This window comes from Acinonyx jubatus, chromosome D2 (genome assembly GCF_027475565.1).
Source record: "Acinonyx jubatus isolate Ajub_Pintada_27869175 chromosome D2, VMU_Ajub_asm_v1.0, whole genome shotgun sequence".
NCBI lineage: Eukaryota > Metazoa > Chordata > Mammalia > Carnivora > Felidae > Acinonyx > Acinonyx jubatus.
Window position 1 is genome coordinate 54832557 of NC_069393.1, and position 12647 is coordinate 54845203.

Sequence of the window (12647 nt, forward strand, 5' to 3'; positions counted from 1 at the left end):
CAGAACCTCTCCTGGCTTCCTTCCAGTCCAGTTCCAGTTCTCATATGTAAGACTAAAGCAATGATTCCTCAAGGATGAGTGAAGGAAACCCCAAAGGCAAAGATTGGCAATGAATTAACAAGCAGTAGCCTTGGACAGACCCAGCTCCACCCTGGCCTCCTAAACAATCCAAACAAAGAAGTCCCTGGGAACCACCATGGGGTGTCAGGAAGAGCCAGGCGCTATCCACCCTACCCGAGATCAGACCCTCTGCCCCACCATCTCCCATGACCAAAGGCAACCTCAGTCCTGGCCCTGGTTCCCTCAGTCCTCCGTCCACACTGCCCTCTCTCAGCAGACCTCTACGATCCCAGGCCCCCGGACCTCCCCTTCCATGCAAAGCCTGAGCCAGAGTCCCAGGGGGCTCTTCATTGCATTTAAGAAACAAGCCTTTTGAACAGACATGTGTAATCGTAAAGATGGGCCCAGCAGGAGAACCAGGAGTGTTTGCCTCTCACCTGGCACAATGCCTGCCTCAGGCAGCCCGGGCTGCTCTGGCTCAGCGCACGCACACACACACACACGCACACACACACGTGCACACACACACTGCCCCAGTCCCGCTCCTCCTCAGCAAAAAGCTGGGAGTGGGTGTCCACCAGCTCACTTCCCCCAAAGCTCTTCCTCCTCACTTCCCAGCAGGCCCCCTCCTCCCCTCTCTGACAACGAGAGGGAGCCCACAACCTGCATTGTGTGTGTAGGATGCACAGAAAGTATTACAGCAAAGAAAGGCACGCCTGGAGCCTAGAGCCCAAAGCCTAGGGCTGATGGCGGTTGCTAAGAGACAGAGGATGCCCAGCTGGAATCGTGACTGAGGTTGCTTGTTTGTGCAAGAGCAAGATGAAGAGGAAAGGAGAGGACGCATTTGCTGTGATGAATTTCCGCCTCCACCAGATCCTGCCAGAGGAAGAAAAGATCTCACTTGGAATTATACCCAACGATGTTCAGTCTTTCTAGCCTTCTGGTGGCAGAAAAAGCTATAAACCCCATTCTTTCCCTATTCCTTAAATATATGCCTTGAAAAACTAAGCCCTCCCCCTCCAAAAAAAAATCCTAGGAAAGGGTAAAAGCGAGCCATTCTACTTGGCGAGGTGCAGCACTGTAGAGAGGTAGCTTCAAGTCTGGATCTATCAACTCAGATGGTCTCCATTCAATCCTAGCTTCTCTGCTTACCGCTGTGTGTCTTTGGGAAAATGGCTTAACCCATCTGTGCCTCAGTTTTCACATATGTAAAATGGAATTAATATAAGTGTTATGAGGATTAAGTCCAGTGACCCATCTAAAGTACTTAGCACAGCCCCCGGTTCTCAGTTAAGACCCCCAGACGTTCACGTTTACTAAACACAGACTCAGAGCTAGATTTTCCAGGGCTCCTTATTCTGAGCTCTGGAATCTGAGCTGCAGAATGGTCCAAAACACGAATCCTGTGATGGATTCAAACCGGGCTAGGGAAGAGGGGGCCGCTTGCCACTCCACCAGGCCTTCTCTCCCCTTCCCTGGGACAGGCAGCAGCCCATCAGCCCAGCCTCCCAGAAGGTAACCCTGAGCCACTCTGCCACTGGAGCTAGCTCTGCCCTCGTCATTTCCTCATCTCTGCCCAGCTGGCGCCACATCAGGCCCTGGGAGTGGCACGAGATGAATGCGACACAGCCCTGCTCCCTACCCCCAAGCTTACCACTGGGAAGCCCGCACGAGTCCCTTCACAGCCAGATGCAGCCCCGGACCCCACCAGTCCCCAACCAGACCCTCAGCAAGGACTGAGACCACCTCTCTCCTCACCCAGGCCCTGTGGCCGAACGCACACCTGCCTGGCCCTGGCATGGCCCCTAGATCCCAAAAGCGGTGAAGGCTACAGGAAGAGGGAAATCAGTAAGAAGCACAGTCCTGGCAGGGCAGTCTCTGAGCCGCCAGGGCAAGGACGCAGCTCCAGGAGGAGACATTGGGGAAATCTGAGAGGTTTTGGACAGCACCCGAGGGGGCCAGATGAGTGAAGCCTCTAAATTCTAAATCAGGCACGTGCTCTGATGCATGGTTTATTTGTGTAAAAAATCTGGCAGTCTGGCAGTTCCTCAAAAAAATTAAACATAGAATTACAATTTGACCCAGCAGTTCCATTTCTGGGTATATGCATGGAAGAAGCAAAAAGTGGGGACTCACACAGATTTGTGCACCCACGTTCCCAGCACACGATTCCCAGCAGCCGGGTAGAAGCAAGCCCAGTGCGGGCCATCAGAAGAGTGGAGAAGCTCAAGGTGGTGCATACGTACATGGGATATCGCTCAGCCTTAAAAGGGAGGGAGAGGGGCGCCTGGGTGGCTCAGTCGGTTGAGCGTCCGACTTCAGCTCAGGTCATGGTCTTGCAGTCTGTGAGTTCAAGTCCCACGTCAGGCTCTGTGCTAACAAACAGCTCAGAGCCTGGAGGCTGCTTCGGATTCTGTACCTCTCTCTCTCTCTCTCTCTCTCTCTCTCTCTCTCTCTCTCCCTCCCCTGCTCATGCTCTGCCTCTCTCTCTCAAAAATAAATAAATGTTAAAAAAAAGTCTTTAAAAAAAAATGGGAGGGAGATCCTGTCACATGCTACAACAGGGATAAACCTTGAGGACATTAGGCTGAATGAACTAAGCGAGTCACAAAAACACAACTACAAACTGCCCTTCTGGGAGGAACCCAGAGCAGTGAAATTCAGAGACAGAAAGTAGAATGGCGGCCACCAGGAGCCAGGGGGATGGGGATGGGGGGGAATGGGGAGTTAGCGTTTAATGGAGACACAGGGTCAACTGGGGAAGGTGAAAAAAGGCCTGGAGGTGGATGGTGGTAATGGTTACACCAATGTGAATATACTTCACGTCACTGAACTACACTAAACAGAGTGACGATGGTAAATTTTATGTGGTATGTATGTTACCGTACACACAAAAACAGGCTGGCAAAGGTTCCCAACAAAATCACATTTAGCTGCATATCTAAACACGGTACCCTTCTTGAAAAGACTGAAGTAACAGGCCACTTACGAACAGCACAGGAAATACAAGAGGGGGAGTTATCACCTGTGAAATGGAAACTTCCAGAAAACATCCCTTGACTAAAGCTCACAGAGTGCCCAACTCCCAAGTCCCACGTCCTCCAGAGCAGCTGGAACCAGGAAACACGCATCCTTGGCCACCGCTGGTGAGACAAGGAAGGAAGGGGGGAGATGACAGATCCCTCACTGAGCAAGCAGTGTGGGTGCTAGGGCCTGGGTGCCATCAGGAGGTCCAGTGCACACGGGGCTCCAGATGTTCTGCAGAAGGAGCCCATGCTGGGGCCCAAATCCCACCCAGCTGGGAGACCTCCCAGGCGAGTTACTCTGTGGGCTTGCTGAAAAACCAGGGGAAATGACCCCAAATCTAGAGAAGTTTTAAGAAGATTAAAGATATAGTGAGAGAGGGGCACCTGACTGCCTCCGTCAGTGAAGCATCTGATTCTTGGTTTTGGCTCAGGTCGTGATCTGACAGTCTGTGGGTTCAAGCCCTGCGTCAGGCTCCACGCAGATCATGCACAGCCTGCTTGGGGATTCTCTCCCTCTTGCTACCGAGAGCTCATGCTCTCTCTCTCTCTCTCTCAAAATAAAATCAAATAATATTAATTAATTAATTAATGAAAGAAAACGTAATGTAGTGGTAAAAAGCATGAACATTGATGCCAGACTGCTTGGGTTCAAATCCTGGCTCTTCTACCTTCCGGCTGTATGACCTTGGGCAAGTTACTTAACGGGCCTGTGCCTCAGTTTCCCCATCTGTAGAACAAGGATAACTGCACTTACTTTGGAGGGTGTTCGGGAGGATAAAATGAGTTGATGTATGTCGAGCATTTAGAACAATGTGGAGCACATGGCAACACCACATCAGTGCTGTTATTATGATTGGTGGTGACAGTGGAGTCCTTCTACCCAGAGCCCGGATGTCTAAGGACATTTCTGCCTTCCTTTTACTCACCTGGATTTGCTCAGAGAACCTGCCCTGTGGTGCCGACCCACAAGGAGCCCAAGTTCCCTGAGTGAGATGGCCCTCGGCCATGAGGACAAACTCAGTCTTGGCCATCAAACTGTGGGTGGGTGGCCAGGACACTGAATGGAGTCGGGAGCCCAAGCAGACCATGACAGGTGGGGATCGAAGCATGAAATAGGCTAAGTAAGGGCATCGTGGACGATCGTGACCTTCCCTGTCAGTCAGCACCACGGCAGGGCATTTTCTTCTGCCCTAACAGGCCACTGAGCCAGAAAGAGCCTTTCACTTTCTGTGCAGCTGTCTGTCCGGGGCCCATGGGGCACCTCCTAATGTCCTTGTCAAATTCTGCCGACATCTCTCACCACACACACTCTCCTCCAAGCGGGCCCACTCAGGCAGCTAATCTGCACAAATTCCTCCTGGGTGCTGACCGCCTCCAGTGGCCAGGAAAACACAAACAAGGCCTCTCTTCCGGCTGCCCACCCAGTCCTAGATGGGGCAGCACTGGGCATGCAGGCCCACGTCTCTGCAGACACAGGCCAATGACACATTCATCACACACAGCAAGCATTTATGGCGCCCCACTCTGAGAGAGGCACCAGAGAGCCCCAGAAAACAAGGGATGCAAGTCCTGCCCTCTGGAGCCGGTGGTATTTCTCAAATAGCTCCGCCAAAATACCCAAGAGGCCAAGGACAGCTGCCCAGGCACAGAACTTCTTGGAGGTCTTTTGTCTTATCTTAAACATTCTAGTCCATTTTGCGTTCTCCTTACTGTCTCAGTTTTGGTTTTACCAATAGTCATGACAATAACAGCCACCAATCTCTATGAAAAACTTGCCTTGTTTCAGGTGCTGTTCTGACCTCTTTATATGTATCACTTCACTGTTAGCACCGTCATATTACAGATGAGGACACCAAGGCAAAGAGAAGTGAAGCATCATGCCCAGGGTTACACATTCTGCAAATGGCAGAGCAGGGATGGGGAACCCAGCCTGGCCCCTAGGGGTGCTCCCTTTGCCACTATTTAGTGTAATATGCAAAATGGTTTTAATCACCTAAATGCCCATTCCCCCACCCCAATTTTTAAGTAAAACTGAAGCTCCAGGATGATTGCCCCATTCAAGCCTGCAGCCACATGCCCAGACTGGCTCACTGCCCTGGCCCCCAGGGCATCCAAACTCTTCAAAGTTCAGGTTCTAGGCACTTGCGTGAACTGAGGTTCCGGTTTCTCTGCCCTCTGCAGACTCCAGTCTGGCCCCTCTGCAGGCTCAGGTAACCTCAGTTCTCAGATAGCCAACTTGGGGTGCCCCTACAGTCTCGGTCCCTCCCCTCCCCACCATGGTGAAAGAATTTAGAAGTGTAGCAAGCCTTCCTTGATGGTTCCCTTAGGGTAAAAGCTGACTCCTTCATTTCCCAGGACACCCCACATCCCAGCCTGGACCCTGAGAGTAGGTTCCCTAAGCCTCAGGCCACCTCCAGAGCTGCTGCTATATATATATAACAAGTTCCTGTGCCACAGTCTCATGGCCAAGACCTTGTATCTGAATTGTCCACGTGAGCTCCATCTTGCCTCTGACCCCAGTAACCAGCTCATCCCCCCCCGCCCCGCCCCTGTCCCTATCTTTAAACTCCAAACTATGTATCATTGGACACAACCCTAAAATACCAAATGCCCCTCACTGTATTTCCAAGGGACACATAACCCAACTGTTCATTGTGTATTCCCCTACCTAAAGGGGCCTCAGTTATTACCAGGCTCACCAGTACCTGCCAGACACACTGGGGAGTCCTGTGCCTGAGATGCTGTGCCTTATCTACCTGCCAACATCCCCAGCATGGGCTGGGCCAGCACATGGGCTCCCAACCCATCGCCTTCCCTGCCTGAATTAAGACCTTCACAAGACAGAAAAGTTGGCAAGCAGAATGACACAACCAAAGATGAGCATCTTTGGGAGACATGAAAGGAATCACGGACGGTACCGCTTTCGGGAAGCCTTGAGTGTCTGGAAAAGGGGCAGGGAAACCAGTCACCTGCTCACGTCCAGAGGTCATAAAGGAAGTCAGAGTGAGCCTCAAAATCCAGAAGAGGCAAGTTCATAGCAGTATTATTCACAATAGCCAAAGGTGGAAACCACCCATTAACAGGTGAATGGATAAACTGTAGGATATACATACAATGGGGTATTTTCCCACCTTTTTCAAGGTGGAAATTCTGACGCCTGCAGCAACACTGGTGAACCTTAAGGACGTTAAGCTAACTGAACTAAGCCAGTCACAAAAAGACATGCTGCATGACTGCCCTTCTAGGAGGTACCTAGAGTAGTCAAATTCACAGCAACACAAGGTAGAATGGCGGTTGCCAGAGGCGGGGGGTGGGGGGGGCAGGCAAAATGGGGAGTTCTTGTTTAACAGGTACAGAATGTCAGTTTGCAAGATGAAAAAGTTCTGGAGACTGGGTGCACATCAGTGTGAATGTACTGACCCCTATCAAACTGTATGCTTAAAAATGGCTAAGATGGGAAGTTTTATGTTATATGTATCTGACACAATTAAAAATCTAAATAAATACAATTAAATCAAATTGGGGAGAGAGCTGTTTTGCAAGCCAATTACACATAACCTATTTCCTCTCTGTGCGCCCTAAATCGCATTTATGGGAAGCTGTGCGTAAGGATTTGGAGAGAGAAGGAACTGACACTCCCATTATACCCCCAGGTTTCCTATGGGCCCTGCCCACTGCTGGGTCTCTGATTTGCTACTATTTTTGGACAGCCTAGCGTCCTTGCTCTTAGCTTTGGACAGTCTCTTGTTCTAACCATGCCCTTGCACTCTCTGGCTGGGGAGCAGAGGTCCTATTCAGTTGTTGAGCATTTCCTGGAGCATCATCAGGACTGAGGTCTGGCGAGCCCCCAGCTCCCAGCAGGCAGTCCTGGACCTTCGTCAGACCCTTCACAGGCCTTCTGAAGTGCCTGAGAGTCTGGGGCGGCCTCACTTCCTCTCCTCAAAAGGGTGTGTTTGCTCTGCTCTGGGGGGGATCATTAGCGTGTCCCATCTCATGCCCCTCACCCCATCCTGCCCCCACCCACCTCCTCCCCCAAACCCCCGTGTCTCCACTGTCGTTGGGAACCTCAATTGCGTGACAAATGACTGAGGAGGTCCTGGGGACGCCATTTCATTCTGTAGGCGTTATTGTGCCTGACCTAAACCCAAATACCCAGGCCCCAGTCTCCCGGGTGACACCTGAAGGCCCCAGTTTCCTGGCAACTGGGAACAATGGCCCCTGGGAAAAGCACACACAGTTTGGGAAAGGGCAGCCTTTTTTCTCTGCGCCCCTGGGTAGGACAGGGAACTCCCCACTTCTGCAGGCAGAGTCTGGAGGGAAAGTCAAGCCATGAGGGTATTTGGGCCTCCCGTCCCCACCTCCCCACCCTAACCCTGAGCTGCAGGAAGTCTCCCAGGCAAGCGGGAGCTCACCCACCTGGGGCTGCCTCTTGATGGGACAAAAGCTTCTTTGAGCAGACTTTCTGCCCCCCTCTCCCCAGGGCAGCCCTCCTTGCCAGTCCCCAGTTGTACTTGGTTCCCAGAGCTGACTCAAGGCATTCAGACTTCTGTTCTGGTGACACCCAGTGTCACCTTTTGTCTGCAGAAGTGACATTCTCTTTCCCCTTTGAAAGGGTGTTAGGAGGATTAACAACAGCTCAGGTGCACAGTAGGTGCTCAATACATAGCAGCTGTTGTCAAGACCATTTTCTGGGTTCTAGGGGCGCCTGGTGGCTCAGTCAGTTAAACGTCTGACTCTTGATCTCGGCTCAGGTCATGATCTCATGGTTTGTGAGCTCGAGCCCCATATCCGGCTCTGCACTGACAGAACGGAGCTTGGGATTCTCTGTCTCCCTCTCTCTCTGCCCCTCCTCCTCTCTCGCTCTCTCTCTCAAAAACAAATAAACATTAAAAAAAAAAAGACCACTTTCTATGTTCTGGAATGGCACCTCTTTCCCAGTGGAAACAGAGAACTGAGTGACCTGAAAAAGATTGAGGAGGTCCCCTGACCTTCACCATAGCTTCTCAAATTGCAGGCATCTGGAACAGGGCTGAACTTCTGGGTGCTAAATCACAGCCCACAGGCTCCCCACAGACACAAGAGACTCTTAGGAGGGTCTCAGAAAACTCCTTCCAAAACCAGGAACTCTCAGGGCGCCTGGGTGGCTCAGTTGGTTAAGTGTCCAACTTTGGCTCAGGTCATCATCTCACAGCTCATGAGTTTGAGCCCCATGTCAGGCTCTGTGCTGACAGCTCAGAGCCTGGAGACTGCTTTGGATTCTGTGTCTCCCTCTCTCTCTGCCCTTCCCCCACGCTCTCTCTCTCCCTCTCTCTCTCAAGATAAATAAACATTAAAAAAATTTTAAAAACGCAGGAACTCTCTTGTGAATTCTAATATGTCGTAAAGGCTGCTATTTGTGAAATAACTCTTGCCTGTATGCTAGGAAAAGAAGATCACACTTTTTTAAATCCACTCAAGCCCTGCTCATCTAAAAGCATTCCTTCTGACTGGACCCACAAGACAATTTCTGCAACATCAACTAACTGACCTTTGAGTAATGTCTTTCCTCTCTAGCCTTTTTGTCTCAGCTTTTGGAAGGGAGGCAGGAAGGGAGGAAGGGCATGGCTCCTCCTTTACCCACGGGATACTGAAGTGCAGGACATTCAAGACCAGGGTGTCTCAGCTGGCTAACGTCACAGCTGAGACCAGGCAGTGGCCATACACACATGGCTCAGCCATCCCGTTGGCAGAGAGTGCCAGAGCAGGGACAGGAGCCCAGAGCACAGGTTACAGGAGAGGACAGCGACACCAGGACCAGAGGAGCAAGCCTAACTCCAAATCACAGACACAGGGGAAAGTTGGGCAGCGGCAAATGCACTATAGTCAGAAGATGCCAAGGCCAAGGACGTAGTGAAGTAGGAGGGTTCTGGGCTACCCCAGGTGCTGGTGAAGGTGGGACAAGATCTCAGGTGTCACAGATCTGACCTCTCCAGGCTGGATGGGCAGGCACAGAGCCAGACAGAGCAGCTCGAATGAGCAGGACGGCAGAGGGCTGGACTCAAGCATCCCTGCCCACCCGCAGCTCCAGCCCCCCTGCTTTAGCTCCCAGAGACCTGCAGTCTTTGCCTCCATCACACTCACTGCCACATCGCTATTGATTAGAGTGTCACACTGATGGCTGTCTCTCCCCTTCGTGACGCAGTTAAGCCCTGCACCTTCAGCCAACTGAAGTTTTGAATCAAACTCTTTTTCTCTAGCTCACGTTGACTCCCATCCCCAGCAGGACCTATCAGCTCTGGAGAGCAGAGACCACATCCTTTCGTTTCCTCACTGCCCCACTCCCTAGAGACTGGAAGGAGGCAGGCAGAGAAATACGTGTTCAGTGTTACAAACGAAAGATTAAAGATCAGACCCAAGAAAAGCCAGCACGAGTCAGGGCCCCGTGCGCAGACTTACAGGCATGGGCTTCACGAATGACACCTACTACGGATGGTGACCTGGGGAGCACGCTGTCCAAATAACTTGTTCTGGATTTTGTTCCCTCCCCAGCCTTACGCGTGTGCCTATCTTTTCATTTGCTGATAACAAGTCAGCCAGTCATCACATTGTTCCAACATTCTGAGTGAGGCCCAATGGCCACTCACCGTATGACCCCTCAGCTTCCCCTTGGGAGAGTACAGAAGGGACCAGCCAATTCTGTCCTCCTCTCTAGAAGGGAAGCCCCTTAAAGACAGCAGTGGGGGGCGCCTGGGGGGCGCAGTCGGTTAAGCGTCTGACTTCAGCCAGGTCACGATCTCGCGGTCCGTGAGTTCGAGCCCCGCGTCGGGCTCTCGGCTGATGGCTCAGAGCCTGGAGCCTGTTTCCGATGCTGTGTCTCCCTCTCTCTCTGCCCCTCCCCCGTTCATGCTCTGTCTCTCTCTGTCCCAAAAATAAATAAACATTGAAAAAAAAAATTTAAAAAAAAGACAGCAGTGGACCTAAAAGGCCAGGGCAACAGAAGAGCCACTGCTAATCCTAGAGCTGGTGCTGACAGAGACCCAGGCACTGGCCCCCTAATCCTCACTTCCCCCCACGATGGAGGTCTGTTATGATCCACACCTCACAGATGAGGAAACAGGCTGGGGGGTTACACTGCTGGTCCACAGCCACATGGCTAGAAGTGGCAGCCAGGGCACTTGACTCCAAAGCCCTCCCTGGCAACCCCCACGCCTTGGGCCTAAAAGTAGGATTCCCTTAGGAGGCATAGAGTGAGAAGCAGAGATCCCAGGAAAAACTGGAATCAGCCAGGGGGCGAGGGTGGGGAGGGGTGAGTTTGATGCCTTGGGAACTAGAGCAACAGCAAAGATGCCCGGGTGGGAGTGGTTTCCTGCTGGGCAGCACTGAGGTCCTGGGTGGCAAAGGCCCCAGACTAGAAACCTGAGCAGAGGCAAATCCAGGAAGGGTGCACAAGGTACCCTAGCTGAGAAGCACCTTCCTTCAGCCTCTCTCCAGCTCTCACTGGACACTGCGCTCCAAAGCACATCTAAACACCACCAAAGCGTCCTGCCTCCTGTTTCCAAAAACGGCAATGACTAGAACCGGTTGGGGGTGGGTCTTCCTCTAAAAATGTTTCCTTTAGTCGATCTGACTTTGCCTGCCTGCTAAGAAAAGCATCTCATGAACGGACACGGCATGCCCGGGCTCAAGAAGGAACGGTGGCTGGACAGGCACTCCAGACTCCTGAGTGGGCTCCTAAATTTCTGGGGTCCCTGGGGTGACCATGGAACTTAATGTTGGATGGGATTCTAGGGCTCACCAGCCTTGAGGTTTCAGCATCTGCATTTGGCATTAGTGATAAGGAATGGGGACACACTAATAAAACCATACTCTGAGAAAACAGCCCATCTCCTTCTCATATGAAAATAAAAACAAACCATCTCTGCTGGGCTTTTTATAAAGGGCTGACAGGCATGATTTGTTCCCCCTCAAGGGCTGCCAAGGCCGCGAAATGAAGAGAAAGGAGTGATGTTCCCGTGTTAACAGAGCCCCTAATTTCAAGGTTTGGAGGCACATTCTTGGTGTGTAAGAGGCAACACTGCATCCTCGGGGCACGGTGTGACATGCCTGGGGGCAGTGGCCTCATCACACAGGAGACATGTCACCGCAGTCCCTCCTGGGTGTGAGCTGATGTTCACAATGGGGACTGAGATTGGAACAGATTGAACAGAGCCAAGTCCTCCCTGTTAGAGTCAAAACAGATAACTGTCCAGGCCTATACCTCAACCGAGCCCAATGCGCTCTGGGTTAAATGAGCTATAAAGATCCGCAGCCTTTAACCTGGGCCAAGTGGGTGCCCGGGGAAGGCACATAAGAGAAAAAGGAACCTTTTTTCTGGTTAAGCTCCAGTTCCCATGGCCAGAATAAAAAACCACCACATTTTTATTTTATTTCTTTAAAAATAATGTTTTGGGGCTCCTGGGTGGCTCAGTCGGTTAAGCGTCTGACTTCAGCTCAGGTCATGATCTCGAGGTTCTTGAGTTCAAGCCCTGTGTCAGGCTCTGTGCTGACAGTTCAGAGCCTGAAGCCTGCTTCATATTCTGTGTCTCCCCCTCTCTCTGCCCCTACCCCATCCTCCTTGCACTCTGTCTCTCTCTCTCTCAAAAATAAATAAACATTAAAAAAAATTTTTTTAATAATAATGTTTTTCTCCTCCTAAATAATAAAGGAAATTCTTTACAGCACCTCTCCATCAGGAAACATTAGATACTAACAGAACCACTTTGGAGAGAAGCATTGTTTTCATGGCTCACTTCCCTCTTGCTTGAAAGAACTCCAATATGTTTACTGTCCAGAATGAATTTCCAGAATGTCAGCCACCTTTGGTTGCCCATTGATCTTTGTTGGGGGGGGGGGGGGGCGGGGAATCAAATTACAAACCGTCAAAATACCACTTTTGGAAAATTTTGTTCTGACAAATTCCAAGTATAGAATGATAATAAGATGTGATTACTGGGTAATGGAAATGTAACTGTTTTCTTTTGTTTCCTGCATCTCCTTCAGTTAGAGGAACTAGAGCTTAACTATGGAAGAAAATTTAAGCTCAGTGTTTCTTGATGGTTCATCACACACAGAATGTGGGCCAGAATCCCAAGCCCCATCACTGGCATCATCTTTTTTTTTTTTTCCAACGTTTATTTATTTTTTGGGGGACAGAGAGAGACAGAGCATGAACGGGGGAGGGGCAGAGAGAGAGGGAGACACAGAATCGGAAACAGGCTCCAGGCTCTAAGCCATCAGCCCAGAGCCTGACGCGGGGCTCGAATTCATGCGAGATCGTGACCTGGCTGAAGTCGGACGCTTAACCGACTGCACCACCCAGGCGCCCCTGGCATCATCTTATTTAACTCCTGCTCAGCAATTTGAGATAAGTCTTTATTATGCTCTTTTCCCAGATGAGAAGACTGAGTCCATGCAAGATTAAGCACTGTGCCCAGTACTAGTAGGTAGCAACAGCAGGGCTGTTGGATTCCAGGGTCCAAACTCTCAACTTCCATGTTATGCCTGGTCCCCAACTCTGGTGATGTCAGCAGCATCAGCACCTAG

At 51.1% G+C, this 12647-nt stretch overlaps 1 protein-coding gene across 1 annotated transcript in view; it reads right to left on the reverse strand.

Moving 5' to 3' along the window:
* Positions 1-12647, reverse strand: part of SLIT1 (slit guidance ligand 1) — a 172940-nt gene that overhangs the window by 111247 nt on the left and 49046 nt on the right. The gene's annotated exons all lie outside the window — the stretch shown is intronic.